General features: G+C 38.4%; 1 long non-coding RNA gene across 1 annotated transcript; it reads left to right on the top strand.

Annotated features, from left to right (window-relative positions):
• Positions 1-5,559: 5,559 nt before the first annotated feature.
• Positions 5,560-26,089, top strand: LOC108302467. The gene is made up of 3 exons (XR_001824358.2): positions 5,560-5,570; positions 13,920-13,930; positions 25,852-26,089. It is a non-coding gene; the product is annotated as an uncharacterized LOC108302467 (long non-coding RNA).
• Positions 26,090-27,947: the final 1,858 nt, after the last annotated feature.

A 27,947-nucleotide genomic window follows, 5' to 3' on the forward strand; every position in this document is an offset into this window, starting at 1 on the left:
CGGGCACAAACTGTAGCTTAGCACAGCAGAGCTCACCTTGTTTGACCTAGAAGGCTCTTTTAAAATAACCTGGTCTAAATGCCTTCCTTTATGGACGACAATCTAGAGGTCTTGCCCAAAAACATAGTTCAAAGCATTGTCTCTTTCAATCCGAACGTCTTTCTTCCTCAATCAGCTGTGCCCTTCCAGAATGAATAATTTCCTCCAGGGACCAGGGAAACAGAGAAAGTAAATTCCACTGAATCCCTCTGTAAATGGTGTGTAGTTTTTCTGGTTATCAGGTCTTTCCTTTTAAAGGTTACTCTTCCTTGCTAAGAAATTTGCTGATGCAATTGTTGGAAATAAACTGAGTTGTTTAGAGAATGCAGAAGATATGTGACTGCGCATGGATGCTTTTCTCTGTAGTCTTTTTCATTTTTTGATATCTTATATAAATTGACTGTAAAACTTAGAAATATGAGAAGTATGACAAAATACAACTTATGATAAATAATAAATAATACTGTTATCAACATTGTATTATATAAGATATGTTTGTCCTATGGATAACTCTGCAGTTTCTTATCTAACAAAGGTCATTCCCAATATTGTTTTTCATCTAAATGCCAACACTCTTATCCTTGCCCTTATCTTTCTTGTATTCCTCACAGACAGTAAGGAAAATTCTTTCCCAGAAGGGACCTGAATAGAAGGTGACCAACCCAGTAGAATAAACCACAGCTCAGGGGAAATGGGCAGATAACAATAACTATAACTATGGAGTATTTATTTAACGCCAGGAAACTGCTTTAAGTGTTTGACTGTATTAATTCACTTACCCTCTGAAAAACCTCAGAGGATGAGAATGAGCCCTAAAAAGGAGGAAGCACAAGATGCTGGACACAGTCAATGGAGACAGAGTCAAGGGACAAGTTCTGGGTGAGCTGGAACGTGCAGAAAAAAGGCAGAAAAGAGGTGAATGTATTCCTTTCCCCCACGTGATCATGTCCCCCATATATAACCACCAAGGACACAGCTGAGTAACTGATACATAGTAAATGCCCAATAGTGTGTGACTTGAATGAAAAACAGTGCAAAGAACCCTTTATAGCCTATTTGTCAAGGAAGCTAAGGTTGGATATGACTTTCAAGGTTACCTGGAACAGCCATGTATCCACCACATGGCTGCACTACCAAGCATCAACACTAGTCTAGCTGCATTCAAAGTCCATCTCCAATATTACGTGGTGACCAAACTATTATTGTTTCCATTTTACAGATGAGACAACTGAGACCTGACAGGATTAAATAACTTAACCTCATAAGTTTACACACTCAATAGGTAGAGCCATCTGGATTCAAACCCAAATATTCTGACTGCAAGACAGAATACACTTTCCACTAAATCAAACTTTGATCTTACTATAGAGAGAGCAATATGTAATCAAAGTACATGAAAATTTATAGGGTTCACTGAAAATGGTCAGAATTTCATTATTGCAAAATATGAATTTAATGATACCGATTTGAGATATAAAAGTGTAAACTCTACATCACATCACCCAACACTAATTATTTTAAATATCTGGATCTAATTTACTTAACAACGAGAAATATGTTGCTGCAGGCCAAGACAGCTGAATTGGAACAGCTCTGGTCCACAGTTCCCAGAGAAAGCAATCCAGAAGGTCAGTGATCTCCGCATTTCCAACCAAAGTACCAGGTTCATCTCATTGGGACTGGTTAGACAGTGGGTGCAGCCCAAGAAAGGCAAGCCAAAGAAGAGTGGGGCATATCCTCACCCAGGAAGTGCAAGGGGCTGAAGAACTCCCTCTCCTAGCCAAGGGAAGCCATTAGGGATGTTTCCCGACACTCCGACACTTTGGTTCAGATACTGCACATTTCCACTGTCTTCACAACCTGCAGACCGGTAGATTCCCTCTGGTGCCTACAACACCAGTGCCCTGGGTTTCCAGAAGAAAATTGGGCAGCTATTTGAGCCGAAGCAGTTTTTCTTTTTTCCTCATACCCCAGTGGCACCTGAAATGCCAGCAACACAGAACTGCTCATTCCCCTGAAAAAGGTGGCTGAAGGCAGGGAGCCATATGATCTGGCTCAGTGGGTCCCACCCCCATGAATACCAGCAACCTAAGATCCACTGGCTTGAAATTCTTGCAGCCAGCAAAGCAGTCTGAGTTCTACCTGGGATGGTTCAGCTCCTTGTGGGGAGGGGCATCTGCCATTGTTGAGGCTTCAGTAAGCAGTTTTAACCTCACCTATGTAAACAAAGTCGCTGAGAAGTTTACACAGCAACTGGGTGGAGCCCACAGTAGCTCAGCAAGGTCTCTGTAGGTCGACTGTCAACTAGACTCCCTCCTTGCTGGGCAGGGCATCTCTGAAAAAAGGCAGCAGCCCATCTGGGACTTATAAATAAAGCCCCCACCTTCCTGGAACAGAGCACCTGGAAAAAGGGGCAATTGTGGGTTACCCTTCAGCAGACTTCAACATCCCTGTCCAGCAGCTCTGAAGGGAGCAACAGATCTCCCAACACAGTGTTTGAGCTCAGATAAGAGACAGACTGCCTCCTCAAGTGGCTCTCTGACCCCAGTGTATCCTCACTGGAAGTTACCTCAGGCAGGAAAGCTCTGACTGACATCTGGCAGTTACCTTCTGGAACCAAGCTACCAGAAGGGACAAGCAGCACTCTTTGCTGTTCTGCAGCCCCTGCTGGTGATTCCCAGGCAAACAGGGTCTGAAATGGACCACAGGCAAACTCCATCAGACCTGCAGCAGAGGGGGCCTGACGGTTAGAAAGAAAACTAACAAACAGAAAGAAACACCTTCAATATCAACAGAAAAAACATCCACTCAGAGACCTCACACAAAAGTCACCAACTTTCAAGACCAAAGGTAGAAAAATACATGAAGATGGGAAGAAACCAGCACAAAAAGCTGAAATTGCCCAAAACCATAATGCCTCTTCTCCTCCAAGGGATCACAACTCCTAACCAGCAAAGGAAGAAAACTGGATGGAGAATGAGTTTGATGAATTGACAGAAGCAGGCTTCAGAAGGTGGGTAATAGCAAACTTCTCTGAGCTAAAGGAACATGTTCTAACCCAATGCAAGGGAAATAAGAATCTTGAAAAAAGGTTAGATGAAATGCTAACTAAAATAGCCAGTGTAGAGAAGAACATAAATGTCTTAATGGAGCTGAAAAACACAGCATGAGAACTTCATGAAGCATACACAAATTTCAATAGCCTAATCAATCAACTGGAAGAGAGGGTGTGAGAGATTGAAGATCAATTCAATGAAATAAAGTAATATGGTAAGATTAGAGAAAAAATGGGTGAAAAGAAATGAATAAAGCCTCCAAGAAATATAGGATTATGTGAAAAGACCTGATCTATGTTTGATTGGTGTAACTGAATATGACGGGGAGAATGTAACCAAGTTGGAAAACACTCTTCAGGATATCATCCAAGAGAATTTCCCAACCTAGCAAGACAGGTCAATGTTCAAATTCAAAAAATACAGAGAACGCCACAAAGATATTCCACAAGAAGAGCAACCCATGGCACATAATGGTCAGATTCACCAGGGTTGAAATGAAGAAAAAAATGCTAGGGGCAGCCAGAGAGAAAGGTTGGGTTACCCACAAAAAAAAGCCCATAAAACTAACAGCCGATCTCTCAGCAGAAACCCTACAAGCCAGAAGACAGTGAGGGCCAATACTCAACATCCATAAAGAAAAGAATTTTCAATCTAGAATTTTATGTTCAGCCAAACTAAGCTTCAAAAGTGAAGGAGAAATAAAATCCTTTGTGGACAAGCAACTGCAGAGAGATTTTGTCACCACCAGGCCTGCCTTATAAGAGCTCCTGGAGGAAGCACTAAACATGGAAAGGAACAACCAGTACCAGCCACTGCAAAAATATACCAAACTGTAAAGACCACTGACACTATGAAGAAATTGCATCAACTAATGGGCAAAACAACCAGCTACCATCAAAATGGCAGGATCAAATTCACACATAACAATATTTAACCTTAAATGTAAATAGGCTAAATGCCCCAATCAAAAGACACAGACTGGCAAAATGGATAAAAAGTCAAGACCCATTTGTGTTCTGTATTCAGGAGACCCATCTCGTGGAAAAACACACATAGGCTCAAAATAAAGGGATGGAGGAAGATTTACAAATGGAGAGTGAAAAAGCAGGGGGTTGCAATCTCAGTCTCTGATAAAACAGACTTTAAACCAAAAAAGATCAAAAGAGACAAAGAAGGGCATTACATAATGGTCAAGGGAATCAATGCAACAATAAGAGTTAACTATCCTAAATATATATGCACCCAATACATACGAACCCAGATACATAAAGCAAGTTCTTAATGACTTACAAAGAGACTTAGACTCCCACACAATAATAGTGGGAGACTTTAATACCCCACTGTCAACACTAGAGAGATCAATGAGTCAAATTTCACAAGGATATCAGGGACTTGAACTCAGATCTGGACCCAGTAGACCTAACAGACATCTACAGAACTCCCCACCCCAAATCCACAGAATATAGTTTCTTCTCAGCACCACATCACACTTATTCTAAAATTGACCACATAATTGGAAGTAAAACATTCCTCAAAATGCAAAAGAATGGAAATCATAACAAACAGTCTCTCAGTCCATAGTGCTATCAAATTAGAACTCAGGATTAAGAAACTCACTCAAAATTGCACAACTATGTGGAAACTGAACAACTTACTATTGAATGACTAATAGTTAAATAATGAAATGAATGCAGAAATAAAGGTGTTCTCCACATGTTCTCACTCATAGGTGGGTGTTGAACAATGAGAACACATGGACACAGGGAGGAGAGCACTACACACTGGGGTCTGTTGGGGGGGAAATAGGGGAGGGACAGTGGGGGGTGGGGAGTTGGGAAGAGAGAGCATGGGGAGAAATGCCAGATATAGGTTATGGGGAAGAAGGCAGCAAATCACACTGCCACATGTGTACCTATGCAACAATCTTGCATGTTCTTCACATGTACCCAAAAACCTAAAATGCAATAAAAAATAAATAAAATAAAGGTGGTGTTTGAAACCAGTGAGAATGAAGACATAATGTACCAGAATCTCTGGGACACCTTTAAAGCAGTGTCTAGAGGAAAATTTATAGCACTAAATGCCCACCAGAGAAGCAAGGTAAGATCTATAATTTATACCCTAATGCCGTGATTAAAAGAACTAGAGGAGCAAGATCAAATTCAAAAGCCAGCAGAAGATAAGAAATAATTAAAATCAGAGCAGAACTGAAGGAGATAGAGACACAAAAAACCCTTAAAAAAAAAATCAAATCCAGCTGTTTTTTGATAAGATCAACAAAATAGACTGCTAGCCAGGATAATAAAGAAGAAAAAGAATCAAACCGATGCAATAAAAAATGATGAAGAGGATTTATCACCAGCATTCCCACAGAAATACAAACTACCATCAGAGATTACTACAAACACCTCTATGCAACTACACCAGTAAATCTAGAAGAAATGGATAAATTCCTGGACACTTACATTCTCCCAAGTTAAACCAGGAATAAGTCAATCCCTGAATAGACCAATAACAAGGTCTGAAATTGAGGCAGCAATTAAAAGCCTACCAACCAAAAAAAGTCCAGGACCAGACAGGTTCACAGCCAAATTCTACCAGAGGTATGAAGAGGAGCTGGTACCATTCCTTCTGAAACTAGTCCAAACAATACAAAAAGAGGGAATCCTCCCTAACTCATTTTATGAGACCAACATCGTCCCAATACCAAAACCTGGCAGAGACACAACTAAAAAAGAACATTTCAGGCCAATATCCATGATGATCATTGATGCGAAAATCCTCAATAAAATACTGGCAAGCCGAATCCAGCAGCACATCAAAAAGTTTATCCATCATGATCAAGCCAGCTTCATCCCTGGGATGCAAGGCTGGTTAAACATACACAAATCTATAAACATAATCCATCACATACACAGAACCAAAAATAAAAAACACATGTTATCTCAATAGATGCAGAGAAGGCCTTTGACAAAATTCAACAGCCCTTTATGCTAAAAACTCTCAATAAACTAGGTGTCGATGGAATGTATCTCAAAATAATAAGAGCTATTTATGACAAACCCACAGCCAGTATCATACTAAATGGGCAAACACTGGAAGCATTCCCTTTGAAAACTGGCACGAGACAAGGATGTCCTTTCTCATCATTCATATTCAATGTAGTGTTGGAAGTTCTGGCCAGGGAAATTAGGCAAGAAAAAGAAATAAAGCATATTCAATTAGGAAAAGAGGAAGTCAAATTGTCTCTATTTGCAGATGACATGAAGTACACTTAGAAGACCCTATCATCTCAGCCCAAAATCTCTTTAAGCTGATAAGCAACTTCAGCAAGCATTCCTATACACCAATAACAGAGAGCCAAATCTTGAGCAAACTCCCAATTCACAATTGCTATAAAGAGAATAAAATACCTAGGAATACAATCAACAAGGGATGTGAAGGACCTCTTCAAGGAGAGCTTGCTCAAGGAAATAAGAAAGGACACAAACAGATGGAAAAACATTCCATACTCATAGTTAAGAATATATATCATGAAAATGGCCATACTGTCCAAAGTAATTTATAGATTCAATGCTATCCCCATCAAGCTACCATTGACTTTCTTCACAGAATTGGAAAAAAACACTTTAAACTTCATATGGAACCAAAAAAACAGCCCACATAGCCAAGACAATACTAAGCAAAAAGAAAACAAAGCTGGAGATATCATACTAGCTGACTTCAAACTATACTACAAGGCTACATTAACAAAAACAGCACGGTACTGGTACCAAAACAGAGATATAGACCAATGGAACAGAACAGAGACCTCAAAAATAACACCACACATCTACAACCATCTGATCTTTAACAAACCTGACAAAAACAAGCAACGGGGAAAGGATTCTTTATTTAATAAATGGTGTTGGGAAAACTGGTTATCCATATGCAGAAAGTTGAAACTGGATCCCTTCCTTATACCTTATACAAAAATTAACTCCAGATGGATTAAAGATTTAAACATATATGACCTAACACCATAAAAACCCTAGAAGAAAACCTAGGTAATACCATTCAGGACATAGGCATGGGCAAGGACTTCATGACTAAACACCAAAAGCAATGGCAATAAAAGCCAAAATAGACAAATGGGATCTAATTAAACTAAAGAGCTTCTTCACAGCAAAAGAAACTATCATTAGAGTGACCTGGCAGCCAACAGATTGGGGGGAAAAAATGTGATCTACCTATCTGACAAAGGGCTAATATCCAGAATCTACAAAGAACTTAAATTTACAAGAAAAAAAACAAACAACTCCATCAAAATGTGGGCAAAAGATATGAACAGATGCTTCTCAAGAGACACATTTATGCAGCCAATGTACATATGAAAAGAAGCTCATCATCACTGGTCATTAGAGAAATGCAAATCTAACGAGCATTGACATACCATCTCATGCCAGTTAGAATGGCAATCATTAAAAAAATCTGGAGACAACAGATGCTGAAGAGGATGTGGAGAAATAGGAACACTTTCACACTGTTGGTGGGAGTGTAAATTAGTTCAACCATTGTGGAAGACAGTGTGGCAATTCCTCAAGGATCTAGAAATAGAAATACCATTTGACCCAGCAATCCTATTACTAGGTACATACCCAAAGTATTATAAATCATTCTATTATGAAGACACATGCACATGTATGTTTATTGCAACACTGTTCACAATAGCAAAGACTGGGAACCAACCCAAATGCCCATTACTGATAGGCTGGATAAAGAAAATATGGCACATATACACCATGGAATACTATGCAGCCATAAAAAAGGATGAGTTCATGTCCTTTCCAGGGACACAGATGAATCTGGAACCATCATTCTCAGCAAACTGATACAAGAAACAGAAAACCAAACACCACATTCTCATTCATAAGTGGGTGAACAGTGAGAACACATGGACACCGAGAGGGGAACAGGTAATGAGGAACATTACACACTGGGGCCTGTGGGCGGTGGGGGGCTAGGGGGATGGATGGCAGGGGGTGGGCGAATTGGGGAAGGATAGCATTAGGAGAAATATCTCATGTAGATGACGAGGTGATGGATGCAGCAAACCACCATGGCACTTGTATGCCTATGTAATAAACTTACATGTTCTGCACATGTACCCCTGAACTTAAAGTATAACAAATTTTTTTAAAAAAAAACATGTTGTTAAATAAACTATATTCATAATCTCTTTCTTTCTCCTGCCCCTTATCATAAAGATCTCACCACTAAAATAGAATATAATAGCAAAACTATGCGTAATTAGAAATCCAACAATCTTGGCCAAAATTGTAATCCCTAGAGTTCAGACACCCACAATGGGTAGTATATTTCCCTTTAATATGCTATCATCATTTTAATTTTGGGAAAAAAATAGAATTTTTTTATATAAATCTCTCCCAGTGAGGCAATCGTAACTGTTCAAATTTTCTGAATGTTTGGCAAACCTGGGAAAAGATTACACATATTAACTCATTTATTAAATATCAGCAAACAAAATTAAACATAGTTCACACTTTTTTCATTGTTATACCTTTAAAGAATTTAAAGAGAGAGCATGGTTTTCCTGGTGATTAACAAACTAGGTGTAGCTTTCACCATGGACCGGAGGACTGAAGAGAATGTGGTCTAGAAAGTTTCCTAGAAATCATGAGGCAACCTTTTGCTGTCATGTGCTCCATGTTACCACAGTATAATAATTCTGACTCACAGAAGCAACAGGAAGAGGCAGGATCTTTTTAGTGACCATCCCTGTAACATTATTCTTTTAGAACAAAGATTTTAAGAGGCAAATAATTTAGACCTTGACCACACAGTACAACAGAATTGACCTTTTTCAGAACCGTTATTTTTAGAGGAAGGTCATTTTAGGATTGGTTTAGACATAATATATCCATTTGATTATAGTTGATTCAATTCTGCTATGAAAATGTCTGAAGTTTTGGATTGACTGTTCTTTGGGCATATTTTTCTGTTTAGATATAACCTAATGGCAGACAACAAAAGGCTCTGTAAATATCAGTTGTATCTGCAAGCCAAAAGGCAGCCTTGGGCCACACAACAAAGAGTATGTCAATCTCAGCCTTGTTCAGCCCTGCTCAGTATCAGGCCCTAAAGAGTTTCAGCTGGAAAAAAGTAGCTACATTTAATCTTTGTGTCAATTCTAACCAAATCTGTTGGATATTTAGCACCTTGCCTTCTCCAGGAGGTGAAGAGAGAAATTAGTCAAGTGTCTGGAACTTGGGATCCCAAAACAGCTACAGCCAGCACTCCAATATCCTCAACACAGCTGGATATGCCCACACTAAAAAGTGGGCTGGAACTAGAATTCTGTTTGACTTGGGCCCCAGCAATCTGCCCTTAATAGATCTTCTCTCTGTTCCAGAGCTTTCAACTGCTGACTGGTGTCTTACTTCATCCTGGAAACATTATCTTTTATGCAGAACTTTACTGCAACCAGCCCCTAAGTATTGTATGGTCTCCTCCTGCTCTGATCCTCAGCCACCATGTCAAGTAATGTGATCATTATATAATTAGAGTTATTATACAACTTACTGGCCAAGATGACTTAATTGTTGTCAGTCCAAATGACCAGGCTAATCTGCATATTCCTTATTCATCATTAAAATGAACAGGAATTTCCCAACTCAAAGTATTTTCTTGGGTTGACTCATAAAATCTGCTCCAGCAAACCTACCCTCTGACACAATAGTCAGAAACAACATTTATTACATTTCTCATAGCAATAATAATATTGTGGATCATTCCTCTTCCTTTCATGAAATGCTTGCCAAAAATGTTTTCTTTTTCATTTGTCTTCTGACTTTTTCGCTGTTCAATGGCAGGCAGGGAAATTTAAAGTCTTATCTATCCAGCAAGGATTGCTAAAATGAGAGCTAACTCAAGCATCTGATGGTTACTGCCATGTTCTCTCTAGACCTCCTAACACCCAAGAAACTCACTCTACAAATTCAGCAGTCCTGACAAAAGGATGGAGTTCTACGTAACATGTTCATTAAACTAAGTATTTATATGTCCACTATGTAAACGTGATATATCATTCCCCAGCTCTAAGGCAGCTACATGATATATATGTACATTCACCTAAAGCCTCAGCTTTATGAGCTGTATTCCTTGGAGATACCAGCAGCTCCAACAACTAGGTACACAGTCAATAATTACTTTCATCTTTCTCCTTTTATTTACACTTTAAGAGATTCATTAAGATGAAGAATGACTGCATTGCTTTGCTAAGTCTTTTTGATTACTTTCCTAATTCATTTATCATGAACTTTGGAACTATTAGTGTAGTTTTCACCTTCTAGTCATCTAGAATCTTGTTTTATTTAAACAAAGTTCTGCATCCTCACTGGTTTTCTTCAAGTAGGCCCTTTGGCTTGCACACTATTTATTAGAAGTGACACATGGTAGAATTTTTCTTTTATAAAGATACACAAGAGTGTAATGTGCATGGTTATAGAGAGTTGCTATCTATATGTGCTTAAAGTTGGTACTGGATCACTCACAAAACTTCTTAAATGTCTATTCAATTCTACAGTCTCAAATCCCTCCACAAAGGAGAACACTAAAAAAAGAATGGTGGAGAGTATGCACCACAAGCCAGGCCAAGTTCCAGGTGCCATTGTACACACCAGGGCACTTAATTTTCACAGCAACCCTGTAAAGTAGGTAATGCTACATCTACTTTAGAGATAAAGAAGTTGTAGCTCAAAAAGAACAGTGACTTACTCAAGTTCATGCAGTAAGTACTGGGCTTAGAGTAACTGCACTAAGTGGCTGGTGCCTTGTTCTGTTGACCTCTCTTCTCCCCTTTCCTAATCCTAAGTACTCAAGAGTTCACCATATGTTAGATATATATGTAAGTCACTTGGATGAGATAAAGGCAAAGGTCCACATCACTTACACTTCTCTCTTCCTTTAGCTTTTCCTCAAAGGATACCTACCGGGTACCTCTTACTCATCACAGACATTAATACAACTATATCAATGAAAACATTAAATGTGAATGGATTACAGAATCCAATCAAAAGGCAAAGATTGTTAGACTGCATAACATAATTTAACTACATGCTATCTACTGCAGACATACTTTAGACTTAAATGTGCCAATAAATTGAAAGTAAAAGGATAGAAATGGTTATGTCATGCAAACTACAATCATAAGAACACTGGAGTGCTACACCACTATTATATAAAATACATCTTAAAACCAAAAAAAAGCTAGAAATAAAAGTAACAGTTTAAAAACATAAAAGGGACAAACAGGTAGATACAATTATAGCTATATGCACATAATAGCAGAATACCAAAATACATAAAACAGACTAATAGAAACAGAGAGAGATATGAACAACAATAGTTGCAGACTTTAATATCCCACTTTGAATAATGGATAAAACTAGACAGAAGAATAACATTTGAATAGAAGACTTTTATAACACTATTAACCACTAGACCCACAGGATATTTATAGAACATTCCATCCAACCACAACAGAATATCTATTCTTCCCAAGTACACATAAAACATTCTCCAGGAGAGAGCACATGTTCAGCCATAAAACCAACTGCAGTAAATTTAAAACAAAAATAATACAAAGTGTATTATTTGACCACCATGGAATGAAATTAGAAATCAATAACAGGAAAAATTTTGAGAAACTCACAAATATGTGAAAATTAAACAACACATGCCTAAATAATAAGTTGAAAAAGGAATAAAATGCAAAGTCAAAAATATTTTGAGATTAATCAAAATGAAGATACAACATATCAAAATTTGTGAGATGCAGCTAAAGCAATGCTTAGAGGAAAATATGTAGCTGTAAATGCCTATATTAAGAAAGAGGATATCAAATCACTTAAACTTTCACCTTAAGTTCCTGGAAAAAGAAGAGCAAACTAAGCCCAAAGCAAGCAAAATAAACTAAATAATTATTATGGTTAAAGAAATAGAGAATAGAAAAATAAAACAAAAACTAATGAAACCAAAAGTTGGCTCTTTGACAAAAATCAACAAAAGTGACAAAGCGTTAGCTATTATTAATACATAGACAACAATACAAAGGAGAAGCACCAAATTACTAGAATCATAGATGAAAAAGGGGACATTACTAATGAACCTATAGAAATAAAAGACTATAAAAGTACTACTAAAAATTGTATACCAATAAATTAGTTAAATTAGATGAAATGAAGAAAGAGACAAACTAGTTAAAAAGACTCAAGAAGAAATAGACAATCTGAATGGACATAACGAGAATAGATTGAATAGCACAAAAACTTCCCACAAAGGAAAGCCTTAGGCCTACATGGCTTCACTGCTGTATTCTATCAAACACTTAAAGAACAATTAATACCAATTCTTATCAAACATTTCAAAACAAAATGGAAGTGGAGAAAACACTTCTCAGTTCATTTAATGAGGCCAGCATTGCCCTCATACCAAAACTAGACTAAAACATTACACAAAAAGAAAACTATAAATATGGATACAAAAACCAACAAAATATTAGCAAACAAAATCTAGCAATATATCAAAAGAATTATACATCATAACCAAATGCTGCAAAGCTGGTTTAATGTCTGAAAAAGCACTTCATATCTATAGAATAAACAAAAAGTAGATGATCATGTTAATAGATTAAGAAAAAGCATTTGGCAAAATTCAACATCATTTCATGGTAAGAACATTCAACAAACTAGTAATAGATAAGAACTTCCTCAACCATCAGGTTGAGGTTTATCAAAGTGGCATCTACAAAAACCTGTAGCTAACTTATAATAGTTAATGGTGGAAGATTTGATGCTTTTCCTCCAGTATCAGAAACAAGACAAGGATATTCAAGCTTACCAGCTCTATTCAACATTGTACTGAAGGTTCTAGCCAGGGCAACAAGGCAAGAGAACAACTGGCTTGTCAGACATTAAAATGCATCAGTGTGAGCTGCAATGAACATTTAATGTAAGTTGTTGGCTCTTTGAGAAGACAATCATTTTAGAGCCAAAATTCTACTCCAAAACACAAATTTCCCAAACTAATCCCAACCCAGCTTTAATTTTAGCTGATTTTGCATGCCCTCATCAATACTTTATCCATTCAGCAAATATAGATCGACACTATAACTTAATACCTTTTACTCAAGCTGTTCCCTTCCTTCTATTGTATTTCTATTCAACAGAAGCTGTTACCTACTTTTTTTTCATAACCCCACAATTGAATAAATGAATTAAAATGTTATGATCTTGGCTTACCATTTTGCATATTCTTGAATTCACAGAAAACCTCTCTAAATTTATACAGCTTCACTTTCTCTAAAAGTAAAAGTAAGCACTCTTTTCATTACTCAAGTGCTCCTTTTTTCCTTAAGCACCAGTGTCTCAGAATCTGCACTCAGCCAAAAGAGAAATACCATCTACTGAGTTCCATAATAGTTAATGTGCTTCATTTACTTTATAATGAAATGAGAAACTTATGCTTAGGATTGAGCCTGTCATTTAAAAATATTTGTTGAATGGATACTATATGTAGAATCTATACTAAACCCCCTAAAGAATCAAATACTATAAAAATAGTAATAATAAAAATAAACAGATATCAATCTGGGATGTATCACAGAGCTGTGATGTGATTTGAGCCAAGTCACATAATCCCTCTTTCAATTCCCTTTTCTGAGAAAAGGTATTGTCTGTCTCAGAGATGATAAAGAAATTTCATCTCAAGTGTCAAATCCAGTTCATTGGTAATGATGCCTTGAGTTGTGGAAAGAAATATGAGGCTCAGCTCAGGTCCCATAAAAGGGTGCTATGATCAATTTGTGTTGTCTGGAAACAGTCATAAGTGAGCATTTTGAAAACAGCAGGTTGGCTACTTGCCGTCTCTAAACTATTCATAGTCTTTATTCATTTTTAATAAAATATTATCTGACTCATGCATAACATATCATCATCTTATATTAATGGTAAAATTATTAGTAGCTGCTTTCCTTGATTTTAACTTGCCGTTAATTATTGGTTTTACAGGGTACAACATTTTCTGTAAATGACTCAGAACATCTTGAATATTCTTTTACAATATATTCAGTATTTAACTAAAGATATCAATTGCATTTAATTATCCAAGTGAACCAAAAAATAACAACGTTTATAAAAAGTGATAAAATAATCCTCTTTGATGAGAATGTTCATTGTCTGAATTCAAAATATCATTTTATGTCTCATCTTAAAACATCAAATTTCTCCATTTTTTTCCTGTGGTTTAATTACAGACCAAATTTCCTATCATTTTTGATGCCTTGTTTAATGTGATTTTATATATATATATATATATATATATATATATGGAGAGAGAGAGGGAAAGAGAGATCCCACAAATACACATATTTAAAAGCTTTAATTTGAATGTCATGCAAATGATTTTTCATTAATCAGCATGCAAAACTATGAGGAAAATAGATGAAATTCTGTAGTTTTGACCCAGATACAAGATGGCCAAATAGGAACAGCTCTGGAGTGCAGTTCCCAGTGAGAACGCATAGGGTGAGCGAACGCCACATTTCCAAAGGAAATTTTACTGCCTACAGATCGGGAGATTCCCAGGTGGAAAAGCATCACCAGTCTCCAGCATAGCTGTTTCAGCTGGCACAGCAGGTCTCTGTACTAAAACTCACAAAAATCTGGGTGCCATTTCAACATGTGCCTGGAACACCTGGGAGACAGAGTCACCCACTCAACTGAAAAAAAGGGGGCTGAAACAGGGAGCCAGGTGATCTGGCTCTGTGGGTCCCACCCACACAAAGACCAGCAATCTGAAACACCGGATTGAGAGTTTCACAGCAAGCACAGCTAGACCCAGAATGGTCTGCCACAACCGAGGCAGACCGCCACTACCGAGGCAGACCGCCACTACCGAGGCAGACCGCCACTACCGAGGCAGACCGCCACTACCGAGGCAGTTCTAACTATACCTCTATAAACAAAACAGCAAGGAAGTTCACACAGCAGCTGGGCAGAGCTCACAGCAGCTCAGCAATTCCTCTGCTGGCAGACTGTGACTAGGCTACACTCTCGCTGGGCAGGGCATCTCTGAAAAAAGGCAGCAGAATGACAAGAACTTATAAATAAAGCTTCACCTTCCCAGGACAGATCACCTGGGGGAAAAAAAAAGCCTGTTATGAGTTCCATTGCAGCAGATTTAAATGCACCTGCCCAGCAGCTCTGAATGGAACAATGGAGTCCACAGCTCAGCGCTTGAGCTCCTATAAAGGACAGACTGTCTCCTCAAGCAACTCCTTGACCCCCATATATCCAAAGAGACACCTCACAAAGGAAAGCTCAGGCTGACATCTGGTGGGTATACTTCTGGAGCAAAGATAATAGAAGAAGAAACTGGCAGGAACCCTTACTGTTCTGCAGATGCTGCAGGTGATCACCAGGCAAGCAGGGTCCAGAGTGGACCTCCAGCAGTCCTATAGTAGAGGGGCCAGACTGTTAGAAGGAAAACTAAAAAACAGAAATAAATAACTTCATTATCAACAAAAAGGGACGTCCACTCAGAGACCCCATATAAAAGTCACCAACTAAAAAGACCATAGGGAGATAAATCCACAAAGATGGGAAGAAACCAGTGTAAAAAGGATGAAAACACCCAAAACCAGAATGCCTCTCCTCCTCCAAGGGATCACAACTCCTCACCAGCAAGAGAACAAGGCTGGATGGAGAATGAGTGTGATGAATTGACAGAAACAGGCTTCAGAAGGTGGGTAATAAGAAACTGCTGAGCTAAAAGAACATGATCTAACCCAATTCAAAGAAACTAAGAACTTTGAAAAAAGATTTGAAGAAATGCTAACGAAAATAAACAGCTTAGGGAGGAATATAAATGAATTGATGGAGCTGAAAAAACACAACAGGAGAACTTCGTGAAGCATACACAAGTTTCAAAGCCAAATTGACCAAGAAGAAGAAAGGATATCAGAGACTGAAGATCAACTCAATGAAATAAAATCAGAAGGGAAGATAGACAAAATAGAGTAAAAAGAAATGAACAAAGCCTCCAAGAAATATGGGATTATGAGAAAAGACCTAATCTATGTTTGATAGGTGTACCTGAATGTGAGGGAGAGAATGAATCCTAGCTGGAAAACACTTTTCAGGATATGATCCAGGAAAACTTACCCAACTTAGCAAGGCAGGCCAATATTCAAGTACAGGAAATACAGAGACCACCACAAAGATATTCCTCAAGAAGAGCAACCCCAAGGCACATTCACCAGGGTTGAAATGAAGGAAAAAATGCTAAGGACAGCAAGAGAGAAAGGTCGGGTTAGCCACAAAGGGAAGCCCATCAGACTCACAGCACATCTCTCAGCAGAAACCTTACAAGCCAGAAGAGAGTAAGGACCAATATTCAACATCCTTAAAGAAAAGAACTTTCAGCCTAGAATTTCATATCCAGACAAACTAAGTTTCATAAGTGAAGGAGAAATAAAATCCTTTACAAAGAAGCAATTGCTCAGAGATTTCATCACCACCAGGCCTGCTTTACAAAAGCTCCTGAAAGCACTAAGCATAGAAAGGAACAACCACCACCAGCCACTCCAAAAACATGCCAAGTGGTAAAGAACATCGACACAATGAAGAAACTGCATCTACTAATGGGCAAAACAACCAGGTAGAATCCAAATGGCAGGATAAAATTCACACATAACAATATTAACCCTAAATGTAAATGGACTAAATGCCCCAATCAAAAGACACAGACTGGCAAATTGGATAAAAAGTCAAAACCCATCAGTGTACTATATCCAGGAAATCCATCTCACATGCAAGGATACACATAGGCTCAAAATAAAGGGATAGAGGAAGATATACCAAGCAAATGGAGATCAAAAACAAACAGTAGTTGCAATCCTAGTCTCTGGTAAAATAGACTTTAAACCAACAAAGATCAAAAGAGACAATGAAGGGCATTACATAATGGTAAAAGGACCAATGAAACAAGAAGAGCTAACAATCCTAAAACAAATTTACAAGAAAAATCAAACCCATTCGAAAGTGGGCGAAGGATAAAAATGCTCATCATCACTGGTCATTAGAGAAATGCAAATAAAAACCACATTGAGATACCATCTCACACCAGCTAGAATGGCAATCATTAAAAAATCTGAAGACAGATGCTGGAAAGGATGCGGAGAAATAGGAACACTTTTACACTGTTGGCGAGAGTGTAAATTAGTTCAACCATTGTGGAAGAGTGTGGCAATTCCTCAAGGACCTAGAAATAGAAATTCCATTTGACCCAGCAATTCCATTACTGGGTATATATCCAAAGGATTATAAATCATTCTATTATAAAGACACATGCACATGTATGTTCATTGCAGCACTGTTTACAAGAGCAAAGACCTGGAACCAGCCCAAATGTCCATCAATGATATACTGGACAGGGAAAATGTGGCACATATACACCATGGAATACTATGCAGCCATAAGAAAATGATGATTTCATGTCCTTTGTAGGGACATGGACAAATCTGGAAACCATCATTCTCAGCAAACTGACAGAAGAATAGAAAATCAAACACCGCATGTTCTCACTCATAGGTGGGTGTTGAACAATAAGAACACATGGATACAGGGAGGGAAGCATCACACACTGGAATCTGTTGGGGGGGGGGACTAGGGGAGGGACAGCAGAGGTAGGGAGTTGGGGAGGGGTAACATGGGGAGAAATGCCAGATATAGGTGATGGGGATGGGGGCAGCAAACCACATTGCCATCTATGCACCTATGCAAAAATCCTGCATGTTCTTCACAGGTACCCCAGAACCTAAAGTACAATAAAACATATATATATATTTTTAAAGCAATTGTGTAGTTTCAGAAAGTGATTATTTTGTCACAATTTTAATTTGGAGACATTTATCAATGGTTGGCCAAATGTGATCCACCTAGAATTGTGAGCTATGTGATTTCTGATACACTGATCTCTTGAATAAAGCAGTATCCATGTTATTCAAATTCCATTTTTTCAATAAGACATCAGTAATTTATTCTACCAAGTAAAACTATAATTGTTCTTTAAAAAATTACTTTATTCCATTCCAACAAAACATTATTAATGTTATTTCTCCTTTTCTCTCAATAGGGCCTTTTACAAGCATTATTAGTATATTTTCTATTTTGTCATGGGAGAAGGTAACATGTCCTTTTTTTACATATTGACATGAGTTACTTTTTGCACAAAGAAATTTATTAAAATTTCTATTAAATACATTATAATATATATTTTAAATTATTTCTTATTTATTCTATATGAAAATTCAGTAAGCGTATCTATCTGGCAAAATGGAGAGATTCTAATATATCAAAGTTTCACTATTTTCAGTTTATATCACCCCAATGGTCCACTCCTTTTTATTTCCTTGGCTTTTCCACCAATGATTTAAAATAAATCATTTACATGCCATTCATTGCAACTTTGATTAAAATAACTATAAGCAGATATCTCACTTTTTTTTTTTACCAAAAACAAAAGTCACAACTCAGAAATCATCTTCTCACAACCCTACCAGTAGTCCTAAGAATCTAATCAGCCTTGTCAGATTTTTTGCCAAATTTGTGCAAATTACTTGATTAAAACTGAACAGTAGAGAATATTTAAGATTATCTGTAATGACTATAAACCTAAATGACAACAGAAACTTTCTATTGTCAAAGTATAAAAGAAAACAGCCTTTACTCAATTATCAGTTGCTCATGAAGTTTAAGATTCACTTGCAACACTTTCGTTCCCCAGTTGGTACTAATTTTACATCATAGGAGGCAAATATGGTGATTTCTCAGTGTGGTCATTTATCTTGTGTTTTTATAGCATTAGTTCCTGTTTCCAAGATGCCCAACATTTGTGCCAACAGACAGCTGGAAAATGCCTCAGTCAACAAAGGAAAAATGTCTACAACAAAGCGATAATGGATTGAGAAATCGGGGAATCACCAAGCCAGACAGAAACTAACACTTTTAAAATAACTATAAATTGTTTATAACAAAGCTCCACATTTGAAAAGCTAAAAGATCTACTTCATATAATAAATTAATACTGAATAAAATTTTAATTGTATTTAAGGTATTATAGTTGTTACGTATCAAGTACATAGTCATTGATGATAGAACTTTAACTGTTCATTCAATACAAAGTTGAAACAAGACACTCTGTGACTTCAAGAATTTCACAATGAATTGGGATAGGCAGATGGGTCAGGTTATTATCCCAATCCTTGCTTGGGTAGCATGGGTTATGTAAATCAGATTTGGAGCACCAGGATTCTTTTCAAGGGAGGTGATATTGAGCAGAGATTTGATGGTAGAATACACATTATTTAGGAAAACAAGTGGTGGGAAGTCATTCTGAGCAGAGGGAAGACTATGTAAAAAGCCATAGAGCACAAGAGAGCATGACCCTATCTCAGGGCTGCTAGAGGTTCAATATATCTAAAGATGAAGCAAGAGACAGAACTAGGGGCTGGAAAATAGAGAAGCTTATATGCTAAACTTATTTCGACCTTTATTTTGAAAGTAGCAGAAAGTTATTGGACCACTTCAATAGTGGAGTGTTATATTTAGGCTTAAATTTTAGAATTATCTCTCTGGTAGCCACGTATAGGTGGGTTTGAATGATGGGAAAGGGAGGCATCAGACAAGAGACGAATTAGAAAGCTGTTGCAGTAATCTGGGTGAGAAACACATGAGGGCCTAAAATAAGATGGTGTCTGGAGACTAGAGCTGGAGAGGGCAAAGCCTTCTATATCCGTCCACTTTTCTCCACACCCACCATTTCTGCAGAGGCCTAAGCTTTGCTCATCCCTTACTTAGGCTACATTTTCAAAAGTCAGAAAAAAATTTTCCTGAAGAAGGGGTTTCTGAGACAAGTAGGTAAAAGAAAGGTCAGTGTATGGGAGTGAGTGTGTGTGTGTGTGTGTGTGTGTGTGTGTGTGTGTGCTCCCCTGAGTAAAATTACAAGCCATAGAGGAAGACAACATCATGTATTCTCTGTAAGTGAGCAGGAAGCTTGCTACTACACACAATGCTAACATAATGAGTCCATCCTGTGCGTATTCATTCAAAGTAAGAATGAGACATAAACTTGACAAAATTTTCTCTCTTTGCAGGACCCCTATTTGTTACCAATTGTAAGATAATCTGAAAATCAAGTCCAATTGCTTTGTCAGGCTGGGTTGGGTGGATTTTAATTATATCTAAGTGACAGTAACTTTCCTCATTCCTATTTGACTTGGTATTTTCTGGTTTCAATTTTTCTAGTTGAAAGGAATAATATTCCTCAGGCAAAATTCACAAGGCAGATATCTAAAAATTTGTTTGGGTACTGGTTGAAAGAAATTAACTAAATGATCCATCCCTCCCTCAGCACTCCCACAGGTATGTACCTACACACATCCCTACCCACTGGCCTTCTTCCAATTCTTTGAATCTCAGGCTCTGAAAGAGATGCAAAAATGGCTGGTACATTAAACCTGGCCTTTAAGCATGTACACACCAGGACATGAATGTTCACAATAAAACGCACAGTAAGGTGAGTGTCAATTCAAATCAGCAGAAGTGGAAGCATATATTCATTTGTAAGTAATAGAAATGATTTCATGGCTACATTGGTACTTGAGATCATTTTGAAGAATATCAATAATTAGAGACTGGTGGAGAATATTCCAGACACGGGGGAAAACATATGCAAAGGCAATGAGGAAAGACAGACTGACATATTCAGAAAAGTGTAGGGAAGAAGAGGATGAAAAGAAATTGATTAATGGGTACAAATAGGTGACTTGACAGAAGAGATAAGACCCAGAGCTAAAGAGATCAGTAGGGTAATTCTGGTTTACAGTCATCTCTTGTATATTTCATAATAGCCAGAAGATAATTCAAATAGATCTAGCATAAAGAAAGGACAAATATTTAAGGTAATGGACATCCCAAGCACCCTGATTTGATCTCTACTAATTATATAAATGTATTCTCACATGGATTCCAAAACTGTGTACATCCATTATGCATCAAAAAAAAGGTAAAAGAAGAAAACTGCAGGAAACCAACTAGTATTGCCTAGTATTTAAGCAAACTGGTGATGTGAACCATGCTTCAGAATTTAATTTTTATTCTAAAAATAGAAAAACAACTATCTAAATCTTCAGGCCACTATTTTATTTCCCCAGTGAAAATTGGAGGAAACTTCTCAGGGTTTACATGAGAAAATCACTTTTAAAAATACATTTGCATATATTTCGGCAAACTAACACAAGAACAGAAAAATCAAACACTGCATGTTCTTACTCATAGGAGAGAGTTGAACTATGAGAAAGCAGGGACACAGGGAGATCACACACTGGGGCCTGTCAGGGGAGAGGAACAGGGGGAAGGATAGCACTTGGAGAAATACCTAACATAGATGACAGGTTGATGGGAGCAGAAAACCACCATGGCCCATGTTTACCTATGTAACAAACCTGCACATTCTGCACATGTATCCCAGAAATTAAAACATCAATTATTAAAAAGAAAAAAAAGCCATATATTAACATATTAGAAGTATCCTAAAGATAGAATGTCCATATTAATGGTAACAATTTAAATGATCAACTTAAATCACATGTAGTTTATAATTCAGAACTCGAACAAAATTTATTATACAGTCATATCTCGCTGAATTGTATGTCCCTTTATTGCACTTCTCAGATATTCTGTTTTTTACACATTAAGGTTTGCAGCAACTGCACTGAGAAAGCCTATCAGTGCCATTTTCCCAACAGTATGTGTTCACTTCATGGCTCTGTGTTACATTTTGGTAATCCTCACAATATTCACATTATTTAAGACTTTGTCATTATTATTATATCTGCTATGGTGATCTTTGATGTTATTACTGTAATTGTTTTGAGACACCACAAACCGTATCCATATGACAGCAAACTTGATAAAGGTTGTATGCATTCTGAACACTCCACCAACTAATTGTTTCCAATCTCTCTCCCTCTCCTCCAGCCTCCTTATTCCCTGAGACATAACAATATTGAAATTAAACCACTAAAACCGTCCCAAGGCATCGAAGTGTTCAAGTGAAAGGAAGGGTCGCATCTCTCTCAAATGAAAAGCTAGAAAAAAAATTAGGCCTAGTGAAGAAGGCATATCTAAAGCAGCGACAGGCCAAAAGCTAGGCTTCTTTGCCAAACAGTAAGCCAAGCTGTGAATGAAAAGGAAACATTCTTAAAACCGCTACTCAAGTGAGCACACAAATGAAAAGAAAGCAAAACAGCTTTATCGCTGATAGGGAGAAAGTGTGAGTGGTCTGAACAGAGGACGAAACCAGCCACAACTTTCCCTTGGGCCAAAGCCTAGTACAGAGCAAGGCCCTCACTCTCTTCAACTCTATGGAGGCTGAGAGAGGTGAGGAAGCAGCTGAAGAAAAGTCAGAAGCTAGCAGAGGTTGGTTCATGAGGTTTGAGGAAAGAAGCTGTCTCCATAGCATAAAAGTACTAATAGACATGAACAGGGCCGGAGAGAGCCCTCCACTCACCAGCAACGTCAGGCAGTTCCGTCTTCTGAAAAGGCAATCGTGAGGGGATGCTCAGGTGGTGGTTAAATGGTCTCTCTAAGATAATAATTGCTCACAGCTGGCACCAGCCAACAGCAGGCTCTGAGTAGATAGAAAACACCTGACGGTGGTGATCAGCTGCTTCCTGTTAAGATCTCAGGAACTGGGTGACTGTGCTCAAGCATGTGTACTAAGAGGCAAAACGGCAGAGTTTAACTGGTATATGACCCTAGGAACACTTGGCTGGTGAGGGAAGAGTGCCTCAAATGAGCATGCGTACAACTCCAGTAATTACACGGCATATGCGGCCCCTCCCAAGTGCTGGCAGGCCACTGCACATGCGGACAGCCCAGCCCAAGAAAAGAATAAGGAGAGAAGAGACGCATGACCCCGGAAGTATGCAAACATATGAAACCCTAAGTCAAAGGTCAAACTGCACACTTGAATCTCTCAAGCCACCTGTTTGGCCCCCTTCCAGGTGTACTCTACTTCCTTTCATTCCTGCTATAAAAATTTTTAATAAAATTTGAAACCTGCTCTAAAACTTGCCTCAGTCTCCTTTCGCCTTATGCTTCTTGGTCAAATTGTTTCTTCTAAGGAGGCAAGCATTGAGGTTGCTGAAGACCCATACAGATTCACCACTGCTAACAAAAGTACAAGGTAAAGAAGCAAATGTTGATGTGGAAGCCACAGCAAGTTATCCAGAAAATCCAGCTATGATCATTGATGAAAGTGGTTACACTAAACCACAGATTTTCAACAGACAAACCAGCCATCTATTGGAAGAAGATGCCATCTAGGATTTTCATAGCTAAAGAGGAGAAGTCAATACCTGGCTTCAAAGAACAGTCTAACTCTTTTGTTAGGGACACATGCAGCTGGTTACTTTAATTGAAAGCCAGTGCTGATTTACCATTCTGAAAATCCTATGGTTCTTAAGTAGCTGGGCTAGGAAGCGGCTGAGTTAAACTTTCCTGCAAGCTGCTGGCATGATGTTTCTAAAATGCAAAGCATATTATGCTCCCTGTGAAAGGGTAGGTAAATGTAAATTGTAAAATTTACTAGGTAAATTATAAAATTCTACAAACCAATTATGGAGATGCTCAAGAATTATTTTAACATGGAAAAAGTCAAAATATATTATTACATTTTTTAAAAGTTAAAAATGTACACTAAGACATTTTTATTAAAGATGAATAATGGAAATATCCTTTTAGGGTAGAAAATATCCTAAAAGGATCTATACGCCAAGGCTCTCTGTGACTGAAAAACAGAATACATTTTTCTTATTTCTATGCTCCCTTCTCTATGAGCATAGTAATATGTCATGTTTAATATATCCATGTTGCACATGATTTGTCTTAAAGTACAGCTTTTAAACTTCCACCCTTCTCCCTCCAACCCTAAAACACCCTTCCTCTCCATAGCACACCTGCTTTGGGGCCAAACACACAAAGCCGCCTTTTCTAAGATGCTATATCCTACCTAAGGTCCTGTGAAGAATAGTCCTTGGCAGAACACATGACTCACCCATTATTTAATCATGTTACTGTCTGTTGTTTGTTGCAAAGGACTAATTTTAATCAGAGAAAAGTTTAATGTTCTATAGATTTTTAGCATGGACTATGTAGAATGGCAAGAACAAAATTTATTTTCCCACTTTCCCTTGTTCTCTGTCATAACTATGGATCTAAAATTTTTCCCAAAACTAAAAGACCTGGAGTTTGGTCTAATACCTTTCTTTGAAATGTATGTATGTAAATTATACATAATTTAAAATTTACTATCTTAACCATTTAACTGTAAATTTCAGTGGCATTCACAATGTACAACTATTGTTGCCATTCATCCACAGAACTCTTTTCATCTTGCAAAATTGAAACTCTGTACCCATTCAACAATAACTTCTTCCCCCTCCTACAAGACCCTGGCAACCACTATTCTACTTTGTTTCTAGTAATTTGATTACACTAGATATTTCATATTCATGAAATCATTGCTGTGTTTGTCCTTTTGTGAATGGCTTATTTCACTTAGCATAATGGCCTCAAAGTTCATCTGCATGGCAGGCAGCTGGAAGCCATTATCCTCAGTGAACTAACCCAGAAACAGAAAATCAAATACCATCTGTTCTCATGTATAAGTAGGAGCTAAATGTTGGGTACACATGGACATAAAGATAAGAACCATAGGCACTATACCTTTTAAACAAACATATCACATGGACCCCCCAGATTCTAAAAGTTAAAAAAAATTACATTAAGTTAAATTTAAAGGACATACCATTTCACTAACATCAGCAAAAAAATTTCATCCATGATGTGCCAAGTGTCAGAATTTCATTCCTTTTTAAAGACTGAACAATAGTCCGTTGCATGAATATGCCACATTTTATCTCCATTAATGGCGACTTAGTTGCTTTCATGTTTTGGCTATTGTTAATAATGCCACGGTGAACATGGGTATACCAAATCTCTTCAAGTCCCTATTTTCAATCCTTTTGGGTACAATCCAGAAATGGAATTGCTGGATTAAACACTATTTATTGAAAGACTGTCTTTTCCCTCACTGAATGGTCTTAACACCCATGTTGAAAAATCATTTACTATATATGTGAGGGTTTGCTTTGGGGCTTTTTTTTTTTTGAGACAGAGTCTCGCTCTGTCACCAGGCGCCAGGCTGGAGTGCAGTGACACAAGTTCGGCTTACTGCAACCTCTGCCTCCCAAGTTCAAGCAATGCTCCTGACTCAGCCTCCCAAGTAGCTGGGACTACAGGCACGTGCCACCATGCCCAGCTAATTTTTGTATTTTTAGTAGAGACAGAGTTTCACCATGTTGGCCAGGATGGTCTCTATCTCTTGACCTCATGATCCACCCAAAGTGGCCTCCCAAAGTGCTAGGATTACAGACGTGAGCCACTGCACCAAGCCCGGGCTCTCTGTTTCATTCCATTGACTTCTGTATCTGTCTTTACGCCAGTACAAAACTAATTTGATTACTGTAGCTTTATCATAAGTTTTTATTAGAGTCACAGCAAAGCAAGCCCATAGACACCCTCCCCATTCTTCACTGCTAAGCCAAGCCCATAACAAAAACAGCTTCAAGCCTTGTAAACAGGACACCTAGGTTCCAGGATGTGGTTGTACCCAGCTCTCGAACCCAGAACATTGACCCAATTAAGCAGAATGTTAGCCCTTAAGAACCAAGATGCGGTTTTTCTTAGAATAGCACCTGGCTACCTGCAAACTCCCTATATAACCCCCATAGTCTGTAAGCCAGACTGCTGCCTTCACTCCCTGTGGTGAGGCAGCCAGCCTGGCAGGTTGAAATAAACTTGCTAAACCTGACCATGGGTCTGCCTCTCCAACCTTTCTGTCAACCTTACATTTTGGTGCTGAAACCCAGGATGGGAGTAGGTACTGGCCACTCTTTCTCTCTCTCATTCCCTGCTCCCATGGCTAGGACCCCCCCACCTTGATTCCAAACCCCTTTCCAGACCCAGGAGGGAAACCCCAAACCTCCATTGCCAACTACAGTTATCTCCAACCAAATCATCACTTCCTGGCTGGTAAGTTGGATAGAGGTTTGTCTCCATATGGGTTCCTCAACCATTCATTTTCTGTCTGAAAATCCCAGCACTGGGCTGAGGACACACTTCTGGTCCCAGGGTCCTCAGTCCTGTCATCTTGGGGATGCCTAATTCGACAGTGACTGTTCCGAAGTCACTGTCTTAGGTAAAGAAAACAGGACAGAGGACACTCCCTCCTGTCTTCCTTCTCCTCGGCAGCCTCCTCCACTTCTGGCCTTTTACCATGGGGTCTAGCCAATTTGTTCTGTCTAAAACTACCCGCTTAGGATGTCTTCTCCAGAATCTGGATACCCTTGGTCTCCAGTCTGAAGTAAGGCCCAAAGATCAATTTTCTACTGTAATATGGCCTGGCCCCAACATAAATGAGATAATGGCTCTCAGTGGCTGGAAAATGGCACTTTCAATTTCAACATTCTCCAGGACATTAACAATTTCTGCCACTGCACAGCAAATTTTCCTGTTCTGCAGCCCCCACAGGTGATTTCCAGGCAAGCAGGGTCTGGAGTGGACCTCCAGCAAACTCCAGCAGACTTGCAGTAGAGAGACCTGACTGTTATAAGGAAAACTAAAACAGAAAGAAAGAGCTTCAACATCAACAGAAAGGATGTCCACTCAAAAACCCCATCCAAAAGTCAAAAAATTCAAAGACCAAAGGTAGATAAACACATGAAGGTGGGAAGGAGCCAGCACAAAAAGGCCGAAGTCACCAAAAACCAGAACGCCTCTTTTCCTGTAAGGGATCACAACCCCTCACCAGCAAGGGAACAAAACTGGATGAAGAAATGAGTATGATGAATTGACAAGAGCAGGCTTCAGAAGGTGGGTGATAAGAAACTTCTCAAGCTAAAGGAGCAAGTTCTAACCCAATGCAAGGAAACTAAGAACCTTGAAAAAAGATTAGATGAAATGCTATCAAGAATAACCAGCATGAAGAAGAACATAAACAACATGATGGTGCTGAAAAACACAGCAGGAGAACATTATGAAGCATACACAACTTTCAATAGCTGAATTGATCAAGTGGAAGAAAGGATATCATAGATTGAAGATCAACTCAATGAAATAAAGCAATAAGGCAAGATTAAATAGAGTGAAAAGAAATGAATAAAGCCTCCAAGAAGTATGGGATTATGTGAAAAGACCAAATCCATGTTTGATCTGTGTACTTGAAAGTGACAGGGAGCATGAAACCAAGTTGGAAAACACTCTTTAGGATATTATCCAAGAGAACTTCCCCAACCTAGCAAGGCAGGCCAACATTAAAATGCAGGAAATACAGAGAACACCATAAAGATATTCCTTGAGAAGAGCAACCCCAAGGCACATAACGGTCAGATTCACCAGGGTTGAAATAAAGGAAAAAATGTCAAGGGAAGCCAGAGAGAAAGGTTGGGTTACCCACAAAGGGAAGCCCATCAGACTCATAACAGATCTCTTGGCAGAAACCCTACAAGCCAGAGGAGAGTGGGGGCCAATATTCAACATCCTTAAAAGAAAGAATTTTCAACCCAGAATTTTATATTCCGCCAAACTAAGCTTCAGAAGCAAAGAACAAATAAAATCCTCTACAGACAAGCAATTGCTCAGAGAATTCATCACCACCAGGCCTGCC

This window comes from Cebus imitator, unplaced genomic scaffold, assembly GCF_001604975.1.
Source record: "Cebus imitator isolate Cc_AM_T3 unplaced genomic scaffold, Cebus_imitator-1.0 Scaffold41, whole genome shotgun sequence".
Lineage (NCBI taxonomy): Eukaryota > Metazoa > Chordata > Mammalia > Primates > Cebidae > Cebus > Cebus imitator.